Below are 13,877 nucleotides of genomic sequence, written 5' to 3'. Positions count from 1 at the left end.
AAACTAACAATAAAAAAATTAAAAAAAAAAACAAACAAAAAAACCTAAGCCAAATAAATAAATAAGATAAAAACAAAATAAGTCTTCACCTCCTGGAAAAACTGAAACTTAAGCAATAATACTTGGCTGAGCGGTAAACAATATTTATTTAGTTATAATAAAAATGCCAACTAGTGATTTAAAACTGTAATGTTTTAGGGAGGGGAAATGGGAGGCAATAATGAAGAAATACAAAATAACAACAGAAGCCACCAGTCATCTCCACCATCTAAAGATACTCCTAATTATGCATATGTTTTTAAACATAAATGGGTTTATAAACTCCGTGCTATTTTGTAACCAGCTATGAAACCAGCTATGAAACACAGATTCTAAGGTGGCTCCCATCCATTATCCCCCCTCCTGCTGTTCACACCTTTGTGTAAACACCTGCCCAAGAATGTGGGTAGGACTTGTGACTTGCTTCTAACCAAAAGACTATGACAAAGATTATGAGATGCCATTCCCTTGATTATGTTACATTACATAAGACTGTCTAACTAGCAGACTTGCTCTAGACGCTCCTTGATGGCTTGACGAAGTGGTCATATTGGCAAACACCACGGGCCAGAAACTTCAGGCTCCCTCTAAGAGCTGAAAGCAGCCTTTAGGAGCTTGAGGACAGCCTCTAGATGACCAAGTAACCTCCAGTGAGCAAGAAGCCTCAGTCCTAAAATCATAAAGAACTTAATTCTGCCAAAAACCTAAGTGAGCTTGGAAGCAAGTATTTATCATTTATATCTCCAGATGAGAATTCAGCCAGCTAATGCCCCAGTTGCAGAGGCATTAGACCCTAATTCATGAGACCCTAAGCAGAGGACCCAGCTCAGTCATGTTCAGATTCCTGCCCCACAGAGATACTCAGGGATAATACATGTGTGTTGTTTAAAGCTGATAAATTTGTGTAACGTGTTATACATCTTTTTTAAAAATGAATACAACAGCTTTTAAAACTTTGGATGAATAATTTAGCAAAGTGTAGGGATACAAAACAAACTCAAAAAAAATCAGTTACATTTCTATAATGAATGATGAACAATCCAAAAAAACAAAATTTTAAGAAAACAATTCCATTTATAATAGCCTCAAAAGAAATAAAACACTTAGGAATAAACTTAGCCAAGGAAGCAAAAGACTGTACCCTGAAAAGTACAAAACATGTTGAAAGAAATGAAAGGAAACACAAATAAATGAAAAGCCACCCCACATTCATGGATTAGAAGACAATGTTGTTAAAAGGTCAATACTACCCAAATAAATCTACAGATTCAGTGCAATCTCTATCAAATCACAATGCCATTTTTTTTACAGAAAAAGAAAAACCCATCCTAAAATTAAAATTTATATATAATCTCAAGGGACCCCAAAAAGACAAAATCTTGAAAAAGAATAACAAAGTTGGAGGCATCACATTTCCCGATTTCAAAACTTACTAGAAAGCTATAGTAAGCAAAACAGTGTGTTACTGGCATAAAGACATCAAGAATGTGATAGACAGCACAGAAATAAACCCTGGCATATAATCAAGTGATTTTCAACATGGGTACTGATCAGTCAATGGAAAATGGACAGTCTTTTCAACAAATGGTGCTGGGAAAACTAGAGAGCTACGTGAAAAAGAATAAAGTTGGGCCCTTACCTTCCACCACATATAAAAATTAATTCATAGTGAATCAAAGAAATACATGTAAGTGCTGAAACTATAAGACTCTTAGAAAACACATGCAAAAACCTTCCTTGGATTTGGTAATGATTTCTTGGATCTGACATCAAAAGCCCAGACAACATAAGAAAAAGACAAATTGAACTTCATCAAACAGTTTTGTGCATCAAAGGATAATATCAGCAGTAAAAAAGCAACCCACAGAATGGGAGAAAAAAATCGCAAATCGTGTATATGATAAGAGATTAATATCCAGAATATATAGAGAACCTCTAAAACTAAACAACAATAAAACAAACAACCCAATTCAAAGATAGACAAAGGAGTTGAACAGATATTTCTCCAAATAAATATACTAATGGCAAATAAGCATATGAAAAGATGCTCATCACTGATCATTAAGGAAATAAAGATCAAAGCAACAATGAGATACCACCTCTAGCTCATAAGAACGGGTATTATTTAAAAAAAAAAAAAACACAGAAAATAACAAGTGTGTCAAAAAAGTAGAGAAACTGGAACCCTTGTACACTGCTGTTAGGATTGTAAAATGGTGCAACTGTTGTGGAAAATGGTATGGCAATTCCACAAAAAATTAAATAAAATTGCTGTATGATCCAATAATTCCACTTATGGGTATATACCCAAAAGAAATGAAAGCAAAAACTTGAATAGATATTTACGTGCTTATGTTCATAGGAGCATTATTCACAATAGCCAAAAGGTGAAAGCAGATCTACTGTCCATCAACATATAGGGACAAACAAAATGTGATATATACATAGTGTTGTATTATTATTCAGCCTTGAAATGAGTGAAATTCTCATACATGTTACAATATGGGTGAACCTTGAAGACACTGTATGAAATGAAACAAGTCAGACACAAAAGAGAAATATTATATGATTCCATTTCCATGAGGTACCTAGAGGAGTCAAATTCATAGAGACAGAAAGTAGAATAGTGGGGAATGGGGAGTTATTGTTTAATGGGCAGAGTTTCAGTGTGGGATAATGAAAAAGTTCTGGAGATGGATGGTGGTGATGGCTGCACAACAATGGGAATGTATCTAATGTCACTGAATTGTACACTTACAAATGGTTGAAGTGGTCAATTTTATGTTATGTATATTTTGCCACAATTTAAAAAAGAAACTTTGAATGGAGAGCAAAGGGAGAGTTTGGTAAGACAGGAGGGCAGTGGTCCTCTCATTTACTTGACTGTCCACTTAGATATACTAATATCCATAACAGAGGAAGAAATATCTAATCTAAAAATTTTTTTTCTCATTTTAGTCCTATAATTCTTGGGTCACTTAATTGAAACACTTAAAAAAAATAGCAACATGTATGTTTACTAATTATACTGTTTGTTGTTATAAAGGACTTAAACCATTTAACAGAAAAATAAACATTTTAACATCCTAATCCTCTGCATACAGTACATTGTCCTCTATTTAACTTAGAAAACAGAGAGCCAAAGATTGCTCCTAGCTGTTAAAATGTTTCTACTTAGGAAAGTGGGGGATGATGAAAGAATAACAAAGCAATCAGAACAAGTAACTTAAAAATTAAATTTGTATCCTAAAGCAGTAAAAATGTGTTACATCAAAACTAGTTAAAATTTTGGTGCTCATAAGGAAGGAAAACTAAGATATACAGGGCTTAAAGTGAAAACAATGGAAAAAGATGACCTATGATTCTTTAAGAAGGGTTTACTATTACCACTTCTGAGAAAATAAAAACACCCTTCTATGCACTTGGACCCAAGGCTTTCCCAACCTCTTTTCCACTTTCCACTCTCTCGCCTCTGCTCTGTTCTAGCCTTTTTTTTTTTTTTTTAGGAGGAGGCATGGAAGGTTGAGACAAGGAAGGGAAATAACAGGAATAAACCAGATAATAATAATAAAAGAAGAAAACACTCCGGTTTATTTTTTTTCTCTTCACACTGAATACTAGATACATCACATCATCATCATCAAATACTAACAGTCCAAGGGAAAAGCTAAATTTCCTGGAGTCACAACCTAATCTAAAGCAAAGGAAGGATGCAGGCTTTGCATCTGTAAACTAAGTCTGCACATCCAATTCTTCAAACAACCTCGACTGTAATACAGGCTGCAGTTAAATATGGTGACGTGAATCTTGGTCCAAAGGGTGGAGTGCTCAGCTCTTAAACAGCTTTCTAGCCTAAGAAGTGAGATCAGTTAAAGAACTTTAAACTCAAGTACATCATTCACTAAGTATAGAAAACACCAAGGTTTTCATGAGAAAGCACATGGCACAGGAACTAGGGAGACAGCATTTGGTAATAACCAAGAGTTTAAGAAATAACTTCATGATATTGTACACGATACTTTAGCATTTCTATGGGAAGAAGAGAATGCGAATTTGGGAAGAAGCTAATTTCTCTGTATGAATTCAAAATAATCCTGCAAAAGGACATAGCCCATCATTCCCAGTGTCCTTGTGATCCCAATGACAAGTGTGAAGGTCTCTGAATTAGAGCATTTCAACTAAGGGCATGGCCTCCCTATGCCAGTTAACAGTAATGTTTTTCCCCTGTTGTAAAACATGTGACTGATGCTTGGCAAACACTCTCAGGACCAGAACATAATATCAATACTGGCACAATCCTGTGCTCTTTCTTGTGCACATTTTTCTAAAATACCTCCCTCATTAGTTTTCCTTAATTGTGCTCTTTCCTTTAAAAAAGAAGACAAAAAACTGGATCATAGGCTATGCAGGCTAAGCAGATTTTCGCCCCAAAACTGAGCCTTAATCTTCCGAAGGCAAATGTCCTTTTATAAACTCCCTCTTCTGCGGTTGCCCCTTTTCCTAAACCGCAGGCCTTCCTGACTCGCAGCGGGGCCAGTACAGATTACAGTTCTGTGGTAGGTTCTGTCAGGCGAGCTCTGACAAGGCCTCAAAATAGACCCTGGGCACCAGCCAGGGAAACTGCCACTCACAAGTTCCAGCTTCATCCTAACACGTTAGCTCCTCAGCACTTTTTTTCCCCCTAGTCTTTCTCATTTTTAAAGGCCAAAGATTCCAGAAACCCCTCCTGGTCTTAACTGAAATTCAAATAATAAACCTCCCTTATTCTGCTGGCAAATGCTCTGCAGGCTACTACGGACTGAATCTGTATCTACCTCCTGCCATGGGAAATGAACCCATCAACAGCACTGTGGTTTGCAAAAGGATTTTTGGATCTCTAACTCCACGGAGGTTTATTTTATTATAAATAGACTAGGATGAGGGAGATAAGGGGAAAGTGAGGTGGGTTATTTACTTCCCTGTGTCTAATAATACAGAAACAGACTTTAGCAGGGCAAGGAGTTCAAGTATATACAATGTTTTTCATTGATATTGGTCATAAAATCCTAAAACAATCAACCTACTACAAAAGGTATTCATTTAACTATTACCAAATATAAATGGTTTGTCTATAACAGCACCAGTCTTCAAGCTCCAGTATTTTTACCCTTACCAGTACAAATAAAATTAACCACCTATCGCTACAATGTTTCAAATTGCCTTAAAAATACAATTGCATTATTTTTTAAATGGAAGGAGGATAAAGAATACAAAGTAATTAAGAGCTCCTTTCTCCTGCTATGAGGTTAAGAAAGACATTAACTTCTATAAAAAAAAGCCCAATGTAGGATTGAAATAAATGTTTAGATTTTCACAACTTAAGTCCCAACCTTGCAATCACATTTTTCGAAATACATTTCATATAAATACTTATGGACTAGTGCAAAGGCTTACATATGAGTTGTTCATGACAGCAGTGTTTGTAGAAAGCTAAAAACAACTTAAATATCTATTAATAGGAAATGGTAAGATAAATTATGGAAAATGGATAAATTATGGTTCAGCTACACGCAGTCTTTTTAAAAATCAGATGGATACATGTGCTAATATAGAAAGATCACTAAGATATATCAAGGGCAAGAATGAAAGATACAGGACATTTCTCCTAAACATATGTGATTACATATGTAATAGAAAATTTGGAGAGGGATATGCAGGAAACCATTAACAGTGGCTGCTTGGATTAGGGGGTGGGAAAGTGAGAAAAGACTAGAAGTGTATTGTGGAAAGGAGACTTCCTTTTCACCCTAGAACATTTATTTTTAAATGTATTATCAATTTTTAAAAGTCACCCAAACATCTACTGAACCCATAAAGTGAGCATTCTTCCATGTATGCCATTTCTTCCCTCTTCCTAGCCATTTCTGGTCTTACCTACTGCTGGCCCCACCACCAGAGCAAAACAAAAGCATACATATGCAGCGAATCTCAGAGATTCTCCAAGAAATAGAATGCTCTCTCCATCCCCCCACCAAAATAAAGAAATAGTAGAACAACGGAAAAAAGTATATGATAAACCCAGTTTTTAGCCCATTGTCTGGCCCAAATTCTTGTAGGCCCAAAAGTTTTAACAGTGAAAGTGCAATATGCAATACAAAAAACATCATTTCCAAAGGTGTCCTATCTATTATCTTAAAGGGGAAAATGGAGAAAAAGTTATTTTACCTACAGGGTAAATTTTGCTCAATTCCTTCCTTCTGAGTTTTTTTTTTTTTTTAAGATTTTATTGGGGAACTGGGGAAGGGGAACAGTGTTGGGTAATTGGGGGAGGGGAACAGCCAAGTTGTCCTTCAGTCTTAGCTGTGGAGGGTGCAGCCAGCTCAGCTCCAAGTCCAGTCACCATCCGGCAGCCCGTGGGCAGCTCGGAGCCGCTCAGCTCAAGGTGCCGGGTTCAATCTTAATTGCGGGTGGGCGTAGGCCCCCATCCCATGTGGGAGTCGAACTGGCAACCTTGCTGTTACTTCCTTCTGAATTTTAAAAGTTGAGTTTTGGGCCGGCCGAGTGGCACGTTGGTTAAGAACTGGCTTGGGAAGCCAGAGGGCCCTGGTTCGGATCCCACATATGAGGGCCGGTGACGCTGCCCTCTACAGCTAAGATGCTGAACAACAGCTCAACCTGGAGCTGGGCTGCCTTGAGTCGCTGGCGACGGCATAGGCTGCAGTGGGGCTGGCCAGCAGCCGCTGTAAGCAGCCGTCCAGAGGCCGGCGATTGATCTGCCTCACCCAGGAAGAGCGCAATGATGGTGCCAACATGGGCCAGTGAAGCAACGTCCTCCACAACTAGACTGAAGAAGAAAATGACAGCAACTTGTCTGTTCCCCTTCCCCCAATTCCCCAATAAAATCTTAAAAAAATAAAAATAAAATTTGAGTTTTGAATGATGGTCATAAAGTCTATTCTTTATTTGAAAACTGGACAAGATTGTATGTTTTCCCAGTTAAAGAACCTTCTCTCAGATTCTCCAGAGAGAAAACAACTACCTAGAAGGAAAAGGCTAATAGGTGCAATGATCTGATGGTGAGGACAGAAGAATTTTATTTCCTCCTACGTGATCCTCATCAACAGTCTCAGCACACTGCAGGGATAATTTTTTTTTTCCTATTCATCATCAATTCTGTTCCTTTTCACACTAGGAGCAGCATAAACAATTCACAAAGAGCTTTGCAAGAAACTGCTCCCTCCCTCTCATTTCTAATAAAGATCTGGTTTGTTTTTTTTTTTTTTTTGAGAAAGAATCTACTTTGTCAAATAAATTCTCTCTATCACTTTTTTCTTTCTTTATGGAGATGCTTGAATTCCGACCTAAGAAGATTTCTCTTGCATATCTACCTATCAAGACAGTCAGTAATGGTGGCTTCCAAAGGGATTTCCCAAAAGGGAATCTCTGTTCACTGGGAACTGAAACTCTTATGTCACTATTAAATGCTGGACAAAAATCAAAAGTGGCATTAAGGGAACACTCTAACTATAAGAATGGATATCCAAGGAAACAAGATGCCAAAATTGAGTAAAAAAACTAAAGGAATTTGGTAAGCAAGACCAACGGGGTAAACTTACTATTACTTTATAATTGATAACTAATTAAAGTTCTTTATAAATGAAAATCAAGGTAAAATAAGCTGAATCCAGAAACAAGAAAAAGAAAACAAGGCTAAGAGTATCAAGAGCTCCGATTCAGTTATTTTGCTTAACAACATTTTAAAAGTCAAAATGATCACATTACATTTCAGCAATAAAAAGTTATTTCTAGTTTCAAATGAATTCATTCCAATAATAAATAACAACTTTAATAAACACTTTCTTCTACACCAGAACTTAAATAAGAACTCAGTGTATATAGCCTCATTCCACATTGTTAAGGATAGATTTGGCATAATAGGTGAAACCTTTCACTCCAAAGACTATTTTGTACTCTGCAGGTTCTTTCAGTGAACTTTTCCCTACCTTAACGACGGTAGCTCTCCTTTTTACTGATGCTTATTTTGTTTCTAGACCCCTTCATTTATGTATCTTCCCACATCGGGCAAAATACGGGTAAAAATCACAACAATCCATTTAGGAACTAACAATTAATTCTAAATCCAAACATTCTACAGAGGTTCAACTTTTATTTCCTTACTATAGTTCATAATAATAAATACCCAGCAACAAACCTAACCAACTGTAATACAACACTTGTATGAAATGAGTGAAGGCATCTAGTTAAACAGGCAGTAACAAACTTCTAGGTTTCCTGTATTCCAATCTTAAGATCTATATCAGTGATTCACAAAGTAGTGACCTAACTTCCGAAATGAATCACACTTTCCCAAATTCTTATTCTGCATGAGTATAATACTAGGTCATCATCTCTATATTTGTTAAACAGAACATGCTGTTGGTAAAACAGGGTTAATTCTGCAGACTTGCAAACCTCAAAGTCCCTGCCAACTAACTCTTATCTGTAACACTTTACATTCTCCAAAAACAGATTTATCCCCAAAATAAAACGTTATCTTGGGAAAATGTTATTTTAAATATTAAGAGCTCATCCACCCATACTTTGCTTTCCATTCTCTAATTCTCTAATATCATTACTGTATCCACATGCTCTTCCCATTGTGATAACATAAAAATGGCTACTTTTGTATCTTTTAGTCAATTAACCTACGCTACAATATTTCTGTTTACGGCAGAAATGCTGAGTCATTAAATGAACCTCAAAGAAAGAGAGCTACAAACTAGTTCAAGTTTAGGATACAATACTTCCCTAGCCATTTGTCAGCAGCTTGATATTTGTATCTCCCACGGTTGAAAAAAAAAAAAGTGGACCACACACTTCAACTTTTTTCCCCCCGTAAGAAAGAAAAGAGGTGGGTTTCCTTAGGTCCTCCTGCTTCCTGCTGGATATCCACACAGGCAAGAGAAGCAGGACTGACTGGACTCTATAACTTAACAATCTGGGTGTGAAGAACACCTCTTACTAGTCAAGCATTAACCCTGACACTCCTAGGAAGCGTCTGTTACACCCGCGCTTCGGTTCGGGTCAAGGGGGAAGAAGAAGAAAAAAAAAAAGCCATAAAAATGCTACGTCCTTCATCGGCCTGACACCGTTCCCTGGGGACAGAACCTAGGGAAGGAGAAGGCGCCTTGAGCACCCGAAGCAGGACAGCAGCCCAAGTGAATTTCTCCTACAGTGGGAGTACCACCTTCCCCTCGCGCGGATGGAGGGTGCGGGTTGGAAATGAGGCGTGATGCCAGAGACCACGGCAGGCAGGGGGCGACCCCGACCCCGGCGCCCGCCGAGGGACGCCGCCAGCTCCAGGGAAGCCCGGCCCCCAGCAGGGGTCAGCGGTGGCGCGGACCTCCCCGGGCTGCAGAGGCCAGGAGGGGGCCCCGTCCCTGCTCTCCTCCGGGCCGGCGGGAAGAGCGGCCCTTACCTGTCTCTGGGCACCGGCTGTGGCTGCGGCGGCGCCGCCGGGGAAGGGCCGGAGCGCGGCTCGTCCGCCGGGAGCCCGCCGGGGCGAAGAGCGAGGAGCAAAGGGCGAGGGGCGCGGAGGGCGGACTCGGTCCCAGGTGCCGGCCAAGCGGGACGGGCTGGACTCAGCGGTTCCGGGCGCCAGCGGCCGACGAGTCCGTCACGCCGGTATCCCCACCGCGCCGCGGCAGAGACAGCGGGAACCGGCCCCCGGGAGGAGCCGCAGCCCGAGCGGCGGCTAAGGAGGCGAAGCAGGGGCGGGGCCACAGGGGCGGCGACCCGCTCACCCGGAAGTAGTTGTGGCCTCAGCGGCGCGCCGCGGCATGAGGGTGATACCGGCCGGGCGGAGTGCTCCAGGCTCTCCCGCGGTGAGCTGCGCGTCGCCCGGGGTGCGGGGCTCCTGCCACCCGGCTCCGCCACCGCGAGCTGCTGGGGCTGCGCCGGAGGGAGCGCTGCGGGGCGCGACAGCCGGTGGGGCGGAGGCCCGGGGCGGCCCAGAGGTGGCTCCTCCGGGCCCGCGCGGCGCCTGCCCAGCCCCTCCGTCCTCAGGACCGAGGCCAGGAATGTGAACTGATGCGTGTACCGGTTCAAGGCTGCACCTGCCCTTCCTGGTCGTCTCTCACCTTTCTGGCCTAGCAGGCTTGGGTGAGTGGCCCGGGGTGGCATTTCCGACTGTAGGAAACGAGTGTGCGCGGGTGAGTGGGTGTGGTTGAAATGCTAAAAGCCGTATTTTCAATCATGAAAAACGCATGATTAAAAAAAAAATTGTTTATGGAGAAGAATGCTGGGGGCGTGGGGGGTGAGGGTTGGATATGGGCTCCATCAGATAGCAGATCGGCACGGACCTGTCTTTCATTCCAGAAGAATCTCGCGAGACCCGCCAGGTCCAAGGCACTGGAAAAACACCAGGACCCTTTGGGAAGGATCTTTGGGAAGCTTACCTTGTCGTGGGGTAGACGGATTTAAGCCAACAAACAAGGTAATGACAGGTGGTGTAAGGCTCTGCAAGAAATGCACTAGTGATGCGAGAGATTGTGTCCTCTTGGGCAGGATAGGATGGCTAGAGAAGAACACCGAAAGAAAGGGACAGTGGAGCAGCCTCCTGAGAAAACGGCACAAAATACACTTGGACACACCTTTCCATTCAGGGCCTGTAGGTTGCAGATTCCCCTGAATAAGCCCACGGACTTCATGTTAAGAATCTGTCTCTAAAAAGCCTTCTAAAGGCTGTTTCTGTGCTTCTGCATTTTCAGGAGACTTGTACTCCCTTTAGAGTTCATGGGGGCTGTGACTGTGGCACTGATGGAAGAGGTTCAAGTCATGAATTCGGGAACTTGGGTCTCTAGATAGTGAGGCATCAACAGATGCTGATCGCAGGGGGAATTACACCATCGGCCTTGAAAGAAATTTCTTTACCCTTTAACTTTTTTTTTCCTTTCCATGTCACTATTTTTCTCAGATCCATGAATAAAATGACTTTTATCTGGGATCAAGAGGAGCTTGATCTTCCCAAAAGATCATACCATGTTATGACCCGAATAAAGGATTAATAATATATTTTGCTAAATCAGTTAAAGACAAAATGAAAGGCCAGCTTGCAAGAGAGAGGGCCTATTCAAGTAATAATGCATTACCTGAATAACACCAATAAACTCAACGATGTTTATTAGATATTAGTTTATATAACTGCACAATTAAATTGAAGGATTGTTTGGATAGTATTCGGATGTGATTCTCCTCTTTTTATTTTACTCTTTAACCACTTGTTTTGGCTCATACTAAACTAACAAAAATATTTTGTTGTGTCTTCTGGGAAAACTGGCTTGAGTACCTACTGTGTGCACAGCATTGTGCTAGCATTTAAATGTATTATCCCTTTCAGTACTAGAACCAACCTTATATATGGGGATTCTTATACCCATTTTAGTAACACAGACATTGAGATTCGGAGAGATTGTGACTTGCCTGAGGTAACAAAACTGATTGCTGGAAGAGCCAAAATTTGGACTCATTTCTTTCTTGCCCTAATTCCCTTTACACCATGTTGCTGTACTTTAATATTTAAGAGGAAAATATAAGTGAAGTGTCCAGCCAAGCAGATTTTTATTTTGCTTTTAGAATTTTATTATGAAAATATACATTAAATCAGAGTGTAAATGAGGCAATTTTGGAACTTCTCTGTGTTTTTTCTTCTCCCTCTATAGCAGCGGTTCTCAACCTTCCTAATGCCGCGACCCCTTAATACAGTTCCTCATGTTGTGGTGACCCCCAACCATAAAATTATTTTCGTTGCTACTCTATAACTGTAATTTTGCTACTGTTATGAATCGTAATGTAAATGTCTTTTTGTTTTCCGATGGTCTTAGGCGACCCCTGTGAAAGGGTCGTTCGACCCCCAAAGGGGTCGCGACCCACAGGTTGAGAACCGCTGCTCCATAGGATATTTGCCATCTATTTGGCACCCCCAAAAAACCACGCCACTTGATTTAAGAATTCCTACTGCCATGTGTCTTTTGAACACTTTCAAGAATGTTATAAAGTATGATGCTAACATTTTGTCACTGCAAGGGGGTCCTGACTAAATCTGTCACTCTGAATTATTTCACAAGCAGTGTTTCCCTGCACAGTAAGTGATCTTTCTGCCAAAAATATGTGTCCCCAGTTCTTTATGGAATATTTTGACATGTGAATGCCCCCAAGTCTGAGTGGACTGGCTGCTCTAGGGACAAATTAACAGATGAAGAAAAATTTTGCAAGTGTTTATACAGTTTTGAGGAATGAGGTAGTAGGATTTGTACATTTTTGTTCCTTTCATATCAGATCCTTCACATTTTTCTTTGATGATGTCAAAAAACAAAAATCTTTCTCAAGAGCAAACATTTATTTTTGTGGTTTTCACAAAATTAAGTTGTCCTTTGCAAATACAATACTATGTAATACAATATTATGTTCACTCTTTACACTTTTCTGGAAAACATCATTAGTTCAAACATTAAAAATAACGATGCCACTTTTCAGAGCCTAATATTTTTATTAGTAAATTGTGTGTGTGTGTGTGTGTGTGTGTGTGTGTGTGTGTGTGTGTGTGTTGGAAGCATTTTTAAATTTTTTTAAGTCCTTACAAACCTATGGAAATCGAGCAAAGCAACAGTCTTCAATTGTGTATATTTGGTTTTGTTTGTTTGTTTGTTTTTAAAGATTTTATTGGGGAATTAGGGAAGGGGAACAGTGTTGGGAAATTGGGGAAGAGGAACAGCCAAGTTGTTGTCATTCAGTCTTAGTTGTGGAGGGTGCAGCTAGCTCAGCTCCAAGTGCAGTCGCCATCTGGCCTCCTGTCAGCAGCTTGCAGCTAGCTGCTCAGCTCAAGGTGCCGTGTTCAATCTTAGTTGCAGGTAGGCATAGCCCACCATCTAACCGGCAATCTTGTTGTTAGGAGCACATGCTCTCACCAGCTGAGCCATCCTGCCACCTGTTGGCAGCTCAGCGGCAGCGCAGCTTGGGCGCAGCTCACTGGCCCATGTGGGAATTGAACCGGTGATCCTGTTGCTCAGAGCTCGTGCTCTAATCAACTGAGCCACTCGGCCAGCCCCTGTATATTTGTTTTAAATATAACAAATAGCCTCTTTCCAAAAATCTCTTCTTATCTAGATTTACTATTTTTTCTTGCTATTTACTATATTTTCTTAGAAATAGCTGTAGACTCGCAAGAAGTTGCAAAAATAGCAAAGAGGTCCTGTGTACCCTCCACCCAGCTTCCTCCTTTGGTAGCTTGTTACACACCTGTAATGCATCATTAAAACTAGGAAATTCACATCTGGCTATCTTCTTTAGGTTTTTAGTTTCTTTTTGTTTCATTATATAAAAAAATTACCGTTTTGCAACAATTCATTTCTATTGTATTTGATTTGGCTCTTCTCCTTTTCCTAAATTAGCAGATGACAAAGTCAATAAGCTTGCATGGTGCTGATGTGGAATTACAAGTTTACTAAAAAATTCTGTGGGTGAACACACTTAAAAATTACTCATTTGTAAGATTTTTGCTTTTTTTTCTGCTTACACTATTCCATGTCATTCTGCCCTAATAAACCTATAAATTTATGCAACTTGTGTATGTGTGGTTTTTTTTGTTGTTGTTGTTGTTGCTTAAGATTTTACTGGGAAATTGAGGGAGGGGAACAGCGTTGGGGAATTGGGGAAGGGGAACAGATAAGTTGCCGTCCTTTTGTTCTTCAGTCTAGTTGTGGAGGATGTCGCTTCACTGGCCCATGTTGGTATTATCATTGCGCTCTTCCCAGGTGAGGCAGATCGGGGACCTGTCTTTCATTCCAGAAGAATCTCGCGAG

General features: G+C 40.5%; 1 protein-coding gene across 12 annotated transcripts in view; it reads right to left on the bottom strand.

Annotated features, from left to right (window-relative positions):
* LRRFIP2 (LRR binding FLII interacting protein 2) overlaps nucleotides 1-9,773 on the bottom strand; it is a 106,889-nt gene extending 97,116 nt beyond the window's left edge. For 5 of the 12 annotated variants that reach the window (XM_019647157.1, XM_019647162.1, XM_019647159.1 and 2 more), the window contains exon 1: nucleotides 9,497-9,771. The gene's annotated coding sequence lies outside the window, so the exon portion shown is untranslated. Of the gene's footprint in view, nucleotides 1-9,496 lie in introns of all 12 variants that reach the window. The other 7 variants (XM_019647166.1, XM_019647165.1, XM_019647163.1 and 4 more) reach the window with 4 other exon arrangements.
* Nucleotides 9,774-13,877: the final 4,104 nt, after the last annotated feature.

Source organism: Hipposideros armiger, unplaced genomic scaffold, assembly GCF_001890085.2.
Source record: "Hipposideros armiger isolate ML-2016 unplaced genomic scaffold, ASM189008v1 scaffold_109, whole genome shotgun sequence".
Classification (NCBI taxonomy): domain Eukaryota; kingdom Metazoa; phylum Chordata; class Mammalia; order Chiroptera; family Hipposideridae; genus Hipposideros; species Hipposideros armiger.
Note: the sequence above shows the minus strand (reverse complement) of the source record. Positions and strands in the feature narration are given on the sequence as shown.